The following is a 9,360-nucleotide window of genomic DNA, read 5'->3' on the forward strand; positions in this document are numbered from 1 at the left end:
GCCCCGCCCCACCTTCGCCCCGCCTTCGTTTCGCCCCGCCTTCGCTTCGCCCTGCCCCGACCCCGCCGCGCCCCGCGAGGCTCTTCGGGTTGAGGGCTGAGCGGTAGCGGCCTTCCTTCTCCCTGGAAACTGCCTCCCTTGGAGGTTGAGCTCCCTGGGCCGACTCTGGCCGGTGTTCTCCTCTGTGTCCTTGTGGGCTCTTAGGACTCCCTACAGGGAGGGTGTTTCCCCTGCCTCTTCCCAGCTTGTCTTTCTGACTTCCGGCAGCTGGCATGCTCTGAACCTGGCTCTAGGCTTCCTGACACAGTGTCCCTTCCAGTCAGCTCTGAGTTGGGGCAGGGCCAGCCCCAGGGCAGGGCACCCAAGCAGGCAGGGAGCTGGCTGGGAGCCCTGGCTTTCTCTTGCCTGGTGCTGCGGGGTAAGCGACTTCCTGTGACCTGGAGAGAACACGTGCTGGCCCCAGTGGGTGGGGACGCGTTCCCTCCCCAGGTCTGTGCTGCTCTCCTCTGTCCCTGGGTGGAGGGGCTGGGAGCTGGGGGAGGGCCACGGCATGGGGGGGTGGGCTCTCTGGAGCCCCCTGGGTAGCCCGGGGGCACTGGCTGCACGTCACCCTTGGCCTTGCCAGGGCCAGGCGTGAGCAGGTCACCCGTTGCCTCCTGTCCAGGCAGGTGTCAAAAAGAAGAGAGAGGGGGTGGCTGGGCAGCAGGCCTGGGCTGGACGGAGCACTGGGAACCTGTGTGGGCATCACGTCTGTCTAGGTGGGCCAGGGCCTGTCCTGGCTTCAGTGGCCACCCCAGCCATGTGCTAGGAGGAGGCACCAAGGGAAGGGGTTCCAGAGGATCCGTCAGCCAAGACACAGACTCAGGCTAGAGGTGGGCTCCTGGGGGGGCCTCCAGGTGGGGAGGCTCAGGCTGTGCTACCACCCTGTCTTGTCACACTTGCTTTATTTTTTTCCATGTTGGGGATTAAGCTGAGCCCAGGGCCTCACATGCTAGGCAAGTGCTCTCCCCGGAGCTACATCCCCAGGACTTTTGTTTTTTATTTTGAGACAGGATCTCACTAAGTTGCTGAGGCTGGCCTTGAACTTGTGATCCTCCTGCCTTAGCCTCCCAAGTTGCTGGGATTACAGGTGTGTGCCACCGCACCTGGATTACTTGCTTTTATATTTTGGTTAAATACACAACATGAGGGGCTGGGGATAAGCTCAGTTGGTAGAGTGCCTCCCTTGCGTGCACAAGGTCCTGGGTTCAGCCCCCAGCACCACACACACACACACACACACACACACACACACCATGAAAGGCATCCCTTAGCCATCCTTAGCAGCACGGTTCCATAGCATTAAGCACCTGTGCAGCCCCTGCCACCCCCATCCCCAGGTCTCCATCCTCCCAGCTGAGGCTCAGTCCTGAGCACAGCTCCCCTCCCCTCCCAGCCTGGGCACCCCCACTCCGGGGACCTCCCGTGGGTGGGATTGTGCGGAGCGTCGTCCTCAGGGCCCACCCACCGTGTAGCAGTGTTGGAGTCCTTTGGGGCTGAGTGACATTCCACAGTGAGCCACGGCTCCTCTGCCCTTCATGCAGCCAGGGCCACCTGGGTCACGCCCCGCAGTGGCTCTCGTGAACATGGGTGTGTGGGTGTCTCCCTGACCCTGTGGAGTGAGGGAGAGAAGTGTGGCTGCGGGCCGCGACCCTTTGCCTCCCCCACTCCCCACGCACCAGCAACCCCTGGCCGTCCTGCCCACTGTGGTGCTTTCCTGCTGGCCGTGGCTGGGGCCCTTCCCAGGGAGCTGCTCTTGGCCTCACGGTCACTCGTGGTGGTCTCGCTGCCCACCCTGGACTCCTGTGGGGAGTGCAGGAGCCCCAGGGGCACCTCATTCATGTCTGGAGCAGTCGCTCTGGGCCACCCTGAGCTGAACCTGGGAGGCCCCTGTGGACATGAGGACAGCCCTGCCTCCTGCACCAGCAGAAAGGCAGAGGGCAGGCCGCCGTGTGCGCTGGGCACTCCAAGGCCCGAGCCACAGCCCATCTGCTGGAAAACATGAGGACACAGCACTGTGTGGGCAGGACAGGGTCACCCCGGGGATGGGCCACCAGGCCGGGGGCCTCTTCAGGACAGACCTGCCAGTCAGGGGCACCGTCAGGTCCTGCCCGTGCATCCTGGACAGCTGCTCACAAGGCCTGAGGGAGGGCTGTGGACAGCTGAGCTGGCGCGGATGTCTGCTTCTGACCCTGGTGGTTTGGGCCCGCGGGAGAGTGCTGGGTGACTGCTGCCGCCCGTGTGACCAACAGAAGTGGGAGGACAGCAGCAGGTTTTCTCCGTGGCTTGTGAAGGCGCTTGCCCTGTGGCCACCATGGGAGGCTTTATGGGCAGGGAAAACCCATCTGGGGTTGGAGCACCGTCGGCCAGCGGGGCCCAGTTCCAGATCCAGCCCACGGCACGCGTGGCTGATTGACCTGGGACACTATGATGTGGGGGTGAGGAGCTGCGTGGTGTCTGCGGGACGTGTGGGGTGAGGGCCATCAGACAGGCCCTGGTGTGTCAGGGAAGCGTGAGTTGACTTCCTAGAACACACCATAGCCCCAGGAGCGTCCAGGCCAAACGGGCTGAGCCTCAGGTGGACGCTGTGCCCTACAGCTACCGGCAGCAGAGCCTGCAGGGGACACAGGAGGTAGAAGGCTGCTGCTCTGGGCTGAGTCCTTACCTGGTTGCTGGCCTTGGTGCTGTGGCCACCCAGAGAGGCTTCGGACAGCTCTGCGGTACCACTCCCCACTGTCCACCTGGAGGTCAGAGGGGTCTTGGGGCCTAGATGTTCTCAGGTATGAAACCACAGGGTCCTGACCAGCAGGACCCCAGATGAGCTCTGGGGCTACTAGCGTGGCACGTGAGGACCCTGGTCACCCTCCCTGGGGCTGGATTCTGGTTCGTGCCTGTTCTGAGGCCCTTTCCGCCTCAGCCTTGAGTGTGGTGGATGGCATCTGTCCTGAGATGTGTCTGTGGCTGGCATGGTCCCCCAGGATCCCACAGCCCAGAGGGTTGGCGAGGCTGTGAGCGATGTTCCTCCTCACGTGAATGATGGCTCAGTCAGCAGGGTGTGGCAGGGACAGCATGGGCCCCACCAGAACCTGCTCTCCGGTTTTCCAGGGGTCATGGAGGGTCATGCGTGAGCTGGGAGTCATCCTGTCTCTGTCTCCTCAAAGCCCAGCCTCGGCCCCCGAGCCACGGGCTGGAGGTACTTGGACGTGGGGTGCTGGGCGGCAGTGCGGGGGTCGGCCCAGCCTGGACCTGCTGGGCCCTGGCTCAGGCCCCTTCTTGGTTCCTTGGTCAGTCCCAGGGCTTGGCCCACATTCTTCCCCCATCCTGTAGGATTTCTGGAACCTTCCAGCCTTACTGCTCACACCACCATGTGCCAGGCAGCACACGTACTTTAACTCAGTCACTACAGACTGCAAAGTAGGCGTGTTGGTCACTGCTGCGACCAAGTGTCACATTCTTTTTTTTTTTTTTAATTACAAGTCTTATGTTTATTTTTAACGTTTGAGACACAGGTTATCTTTACAATTATATTTTTGTGTACATATTTGCTTAAAATCAGTGAATTTTTAGGCCACATTTTGGTAACATTTGGCCTTTGTGAGTAGTTCTGAAGTCAGAGGGATCACGTCTGAAGATAGGCTCAGAAATTCTGGTCCAGTGGGTGCAGGTGTTCCCCTCTCTGGCAGCCGGGCTGATTGATACCTGGCTGCCAGGCCACCATTCACAGGTGCCAAGAAGACAGGGCGCAGACCTCCTAAAACGAGGCCACACGTCCACCCCTCGTGGCGGTAAAGGTTTCCCAGTTCAGGCCACCTGCGCTCAGGTAAACTTACAGACCTGGAAGAAGCATCGTGTCAGAAAGGGGAGGCTGGGCTGGGGCTCGGTGGGAGGCGTCCTAGCCTGGGTGAGGCGCTCGGTTCCATTCTCAGCGCCACATAAAGTAAAGGTGCAACACCAGGGAGCACTGCCCTTGGCGAGCCAGCGGCTGGCTGGGCCTGTTGGGTGCAGACGGGCCATAGGACGTCCGTCAGGCCGCAGAGCAGCAGTGGGTCCTGGTGTGCCTCTGTGGTCAGCTGGAGCCTTCCTGCTTCTGGGAGGTGCCCAGTTTTCTGGCTGTGATATCAGAGGTTGGGTACATCGAGGGGTTAGGGTTAGGGTTAGGGTTTTCCATCCTGACCCCGTGGCTCTCCTCCCAGCAGCCTGGGCCTCTCTGGCCTCCCTCTGACACGGCCTTGAGCTGCAGCCTGCATGCTGCTCGTCCCTGGGCAGCGTCTTCCCAATCACCACATTGTTAAACTCGGGCACTAGACCTCTGAGCCACATCCCAGCCCTGTTTTATATTTTATTTAGAGACAGGGTCTCACTGAGCTGCTAAGAGCCTCGCAGAGGCTGAGGCTGGCTTTGAACTCGCGATCCTCCTGCCTCAGCCTCCCACACTGCTGGGATTACAGGTGGGTGCGCCACGCCCGGCCCCAATCACCACGTTCTTAGAACATGAGAGTGTCCAGTTCTGGAGGCCTGGGTCCTGAGGCTCCGCATCTTGGGCTCGCTAGGTTCTGAGGACGCTGGCCCAGGCTGTCCCCAGCTTGGTGTTTGCTGTCCTCTTGGGCCTTCCTCGATTTATTTGTAGCAGCATTGTCCAGGTCTCTGCCCCAAACTCCCTTCTCACAAGTACCCTGACCATGAGTTCATCCGTCACCTCACTAGAGACCCTGCCTCCAGAGAAGGGCACCTCAGGCCCAGGGCTGAGGCCTCCAACGCAGGAATTTTGTGAGGACGTGGTTCAGCGCCCTCAGCAGGAGAGCCATCCTGTTCTCAGGAAGGAGACCGGGCATGACTGGGTTCTCAGCAGGGCTGTGGCTCGTCCCGTCCCACTTGCTGCCCTGTGCTCACGTCACTCCAGGTCCGGGTGGAGGAGTGGCAGGAGGGCTGCCCTTCAGGCACCCACCCCTGCCCTGGGGTTGGGTCATGTCCTAATTTGAGTCTGAGGAATCCCGTGAGCCCCTTGGTTCAGGCCCAGCATGGAGAGGGGGTCAGCAGCATGGAGAGGGGTCAGCTGCAGCTGGACCTCTGCAGCAGTCTGCTTACCCTTTCCCGCAGGAAGCCACTCGGGCCGGCCCTCGGCCCCTCTGCCCTCAGCTGGCCTGGGATGCCACGGGGGCCTCGTTCCTGGCTCTGGAAGGAAAGGGAAGGGGAGCAGTGGCGGGAAGGCTATGTGGAGGTGTCTGGAGATCACAGTGCAGCCCGCTGTTTCGATGCTCTTTCATGTTCTCATTCCCCAGAGTCCTGACTTCCTGGTTTTGGCCAAAGCCAAAAAGCAGAAGGACTGAAATCTTTCTCATTAAGCATCTTATGGTGTTTCTGATGGGGCCTGAAACAGGAAGTTGCACGGTCTGCTGCCGGAAGTCCACGACCTGCTTAGCGGCGGGGAAGTAGGTGTTCCCAACCTGCGGGCTCCGAGCAGGGGCCAGCACGGGGGATGCAGGACAGGGACCCCTGTGGTTGGGGGGCATGACTGAACCGACCTGGGCTGACAGCGGCTTGGGGAAAGCCGTGTTGCTCTGTACTAATTAGTTAGGGCCCTACGTTAATGTGTTAGGGCCACCATGACAAAGCGCCCCACACTGGGGACCACAGACATGGTCTCAGTCCTTGGGGCTGGGAGTCTGAGATCAAGGTGCCACAGGGCTGCCCTCTCCATGGTTTTGTAGACGATGTCTTCTCCTGTGTCCTCACGGTCATCCTTGGCAAGCGTCTGTGCCCTGACATTATGAGGGCATGGGTCGGATCAGGGTCACCCCAGTGACCTCAGGTTACCTCTGTCCCCCTGAAAGCTGCCTCTCCCCGTGCACTCACGTGCTGAGGTCCTGGGGTCAGGCACGCACAGCATGAAGTTGACCGTCTGGCCATTCCCGTTGCTCAGCAGGCCCACAGTCTTCACAGGGCAGCTGCAGGACCCCTCGACACCCACCGGTGCCACCCCACTGATGGGAACCTCCTGGCTGGTCCTCAGGAAGAAGTAAATGAACCAGGGGCCGCCTGAGTCTCAGGCCCTAGCTCTGTGCCCCGCCGTGGGAGCAGGGATGCACCTCAGTTCCATCCATGAGCACTCACAGGGCTCAGGGACCAGGCAGCTGGGAGACCATGGATGTCAGCCAGGGGTCAGTGTCTCCGAGCAGGAGCTGTCCCTGCAGGGTCCCCCTGACGCCCCAGACCTTCCTGCTTCTCGGCTCTCTGAGCTTCCATGGGGATTCCTCTCTGAGCCTAGCTCCCCAGCAGGGTGACCAGCCAGGCCAGCTGTCCTGGATTTTTACTTAGGCCAGTCGGGCTGGGCAGCTTGCAGAAGGATGTGCAGAGGGGCAGTGGAAAGGTCAGGCCCTCTGGGTTCTGGCTGATCCTGCAGGAGACCTGGGGTGAGTGGACAGGGCAGGCAGGGCTTCCGTGGCCTCCTGTCCGTGGTCCTGAGCACAAGTCCCAGGAGCCCTCCTCTGTCTGGGGGCAGAGAGGGCCTGGCTCCACAGTGCCCACCAAGGGACAGGCCAGGTGTGGGCCAGAAGGAGCCTGGGCTCCGGGGAGAACGTCACCCCTCCCAGTACCCTCCAAAGTCAGGAAGCAGATGGTGTGGCTTTGCCAGGACACTGTACTGCCACGTAGAGGACAGAGCCGAGAGGCCCACCGGCTCCCATGAGCCTCCCACACATGTCGCAGCCCCTGACCCCTGACCCCTCACCTGACCCAGCAGTTCCTATGGAAGGGACCAGCACAGGGCAGGTGCCACCTGCCCACAAGAGCAGGTGACGGGGTGCTGCCACAGTCATCGCACTCTGGGGAGGAAATGGTCTCTTCAGGGGATTTCCAGCCCAGGCACCGTTTTTATTGTGGGCGCAGTGATTGAAAGAGCTGTACTTTATCAGACGTGTCACCAGAGATGGGGACAGAGACACAGATGTAGAGAGAGAGAGAGAGAGAAAAGGAGAGAGACAGACCACAGTAGCGTAGGTCCCCAGCAGGGCTGTGCCCAGGGCTGCAGCCAGGAAGGTCTGTCCAGGTTCAAGGGAAGGTGAAGGGTGGCCTCATTGGCCTTCTGCCTCCCAACAGCCTGCCCGGGGCCCAGCCCTGGCTCGCTGGAGCAGACCAGGACTTGCTTCCCCAGCACACGAGGGCAGGAGCCCAGGGGCCCTCATGCGTCACACCCCAGGCACACTGTGTCTCCAGGATGGACCAGCTTCCTCTCTGCCCCTTGCCAAAGTCAGCACAGACCTAAGCAAAGATCAGAGGGGGCAGGGCTGCAGCTCAGCTTGGGGCACCTGCCTAGCGTGGGCCAGCTTCCCGCGTTCCATCCCAGCCCTGCAGAACCAGACGTCAAAGCCCAGGATGGGCGTGGCCTCAGATTCTCTGCTGACCCCGTCCTGCCTTCCGGGGCCAGAGGTGGGCACTGCCTGGACTTCAGTGCCCTCTCTGTGGAGGACTTTGCCTGACACCGCTCTTCTAAGTGAGGCTGCCCAACCCCCTCTGTGGGCCCCTGGGGAACAGGTTGGGAGGGGCCTCAGGGTGAGGTCGGGGTGCTGTGGGCAGTGGAGGTGCTGAAGACCACCGGAAAGGCCTCAGTTTCTCCCAGGCGGTTCTCCCAGCCTGCGGGGAAGGCAGGGAAGGAGTGCTCTGTGCCTAGTATCATGTCATCATTGAGGAGAAAATCGCAGAAGCAGAGTGTGGCCACATCCCGTCAGCCCAGGGGCTGCAGTCTGCACCTGCCTGTTGGGGGGAGTGGACAGCTTGCCTACTGGTAATAGTTCTGCTGTGTGGATCATTATCATTATTGTATGTAATATATATTATGGTTATTGTAACCTCTAGCCTGGGAGGTTCTGTTTGGATCGATGTTGTTCTTGGTGAAAGCAAGGTCGGAAGAACAGGGAGTCTTCTCAGCAGCGGGGTCCTGCCGCCAGGGCTGGGTGGGCTCAGCCGCAGGGCACTGCTGAAGCTCCTGCCGCTGGCCGCTATGAGCAGTCATTCTGTGGTCATTGCCACCAGGAGCCAGGCTGCAGCACTGTGAGGCCACTCTGCCCTGCCCTCCCTGGGGGCCTGCAGAGGAAGTGTCCTCCACGTGTCCCCGGGTCTATGAGCTGAGGGGTGTCCTTGCACCACCGACCCCTCTCCCAAGCTGCTATGGCCAGCTGCTGCAGGTCTTCTGGACACTTGGGCTTGGGAGGAGAAAGGAGCTTACGTCCTCTTCCCCTGGGGCCCAGGGGAGGAGAGCCGACATGGTGCTGGGGCAGGCAGCTGCTCCCAGGTAGGGACCCCCCTTTCTTCAGTGCCAGTCGGCAGTGTGGTGTCAGGCCAGCAGGAGCACAGTAGGCAGCAGGCCCCAGGTCAGCTGGGCTGGACCAGGGCAGGGTCCTCCACAGGGTGGGTGTGCCCCTGGGTTTGGGCTCTGTGTCAGCAATTGGGCACAGGCAGGTGGCCCACTCCCAGGACCTGTACTCATGGCCACCTGTCTGCTGTCAGCCCCTCAGGCTTCAAAGAACTGCAAGGTTCCCTCAGAGCTTCGGGACACCCTGGGCTCTGCTCTGGGAGCCTGGGCCGCCCCACCCCAGCTCCCCGGGGGCTCCCTGAAGGCCCCGACCACCTCCGTTCCAGATGCCTCCTGCTGTACTGCGCCTGCCCTTCCTCCTGGCCTCTGGCTCTCCCAGGGTCCACTGTTGCTGCAGGGCCAGTCCACATGTAAGCTGGACCCCACACTGACCAGAGGACGCTGGACAGAGGCTGCACACCCACAGTCGGGCTCCTCTGAGCCTCTTCTCCGCTGGGCCTTGCCCTTGGGCTTCTGCCTGTGCCCTTCCTTGGAGGTCCATCCAGAGAGCCAGCCCCCGACAGGGCCCCCGCTGGAGCTAGTCACCCCTCCAGCAGGCGCCCCGCGGTCCCCCTCTGATTGTCGGTGCCCCCTCCCCTGTTCTCCTGGCAGGTGGACAGCCATGCCAGCTGTCCCTGCTGACCACACTCGCCAGGCTGCCCCACGGTGGCTGCAGATACCAGCTCTCGGCGTCACAGGGTCCCCCGAGTCTGAAGGAACAGAAAGGTCCAACAGATGGCATAGGACACGTGCCTGGGGTGGACGAGGCAGCCACCCCTGGAAGCTGGGTCACTGGCCCCGAGCCTCCCAGGCCACAGCCCAGCCCCTCTCGCTGAACACGTCCTGGGAACGTGCGTGCGGGAGGCAGGGGTGATGAGCGGAGGACTGGCTGTCAGGGGGACCAAGCTGGCCAGAAGCGGTCCTTCCAGGTGGCCCGGGACAGAAGCAGCCGAAGCCAGTTCCCGGCCCACCCC

At 61.7% G+C, this 9,360-nt stretch overlaps 1 long non-coding RNA gene across 1 annotated transcript; it reads left to right on the top strand.

The window, feature by feature from the left end:
- The first annotated feature begins 48 nt into the window (after positions 1-48).
- LOC125616987 lies at positions 49-6,215 on the top strand. The gene is made up of 2 exons (XR_007347843.1): positions 49-418; positions 3,750-6,215. It is a non-coding gene; the product is annotated as an uncharacterized LOC125616987 (long non-coding RNA).
- Positions 6,216-9,360: the final 3,145 nt, after the last annotated feature.

Source organism: Marmota marmota, unplaced genomic scaffold, assembly GCF_001458135.2.
Source record: "Marmota marmota marmota unplaced genomic scaffold, marMar, whole genome shotgun sequence".
In the NCBI taxonomy this organism is placed as follows: Eukaryota; Metazoa; Chordata; class Mammalia; order Rodentia; family Sciuridae; genus Marmota; species Marmota marmota.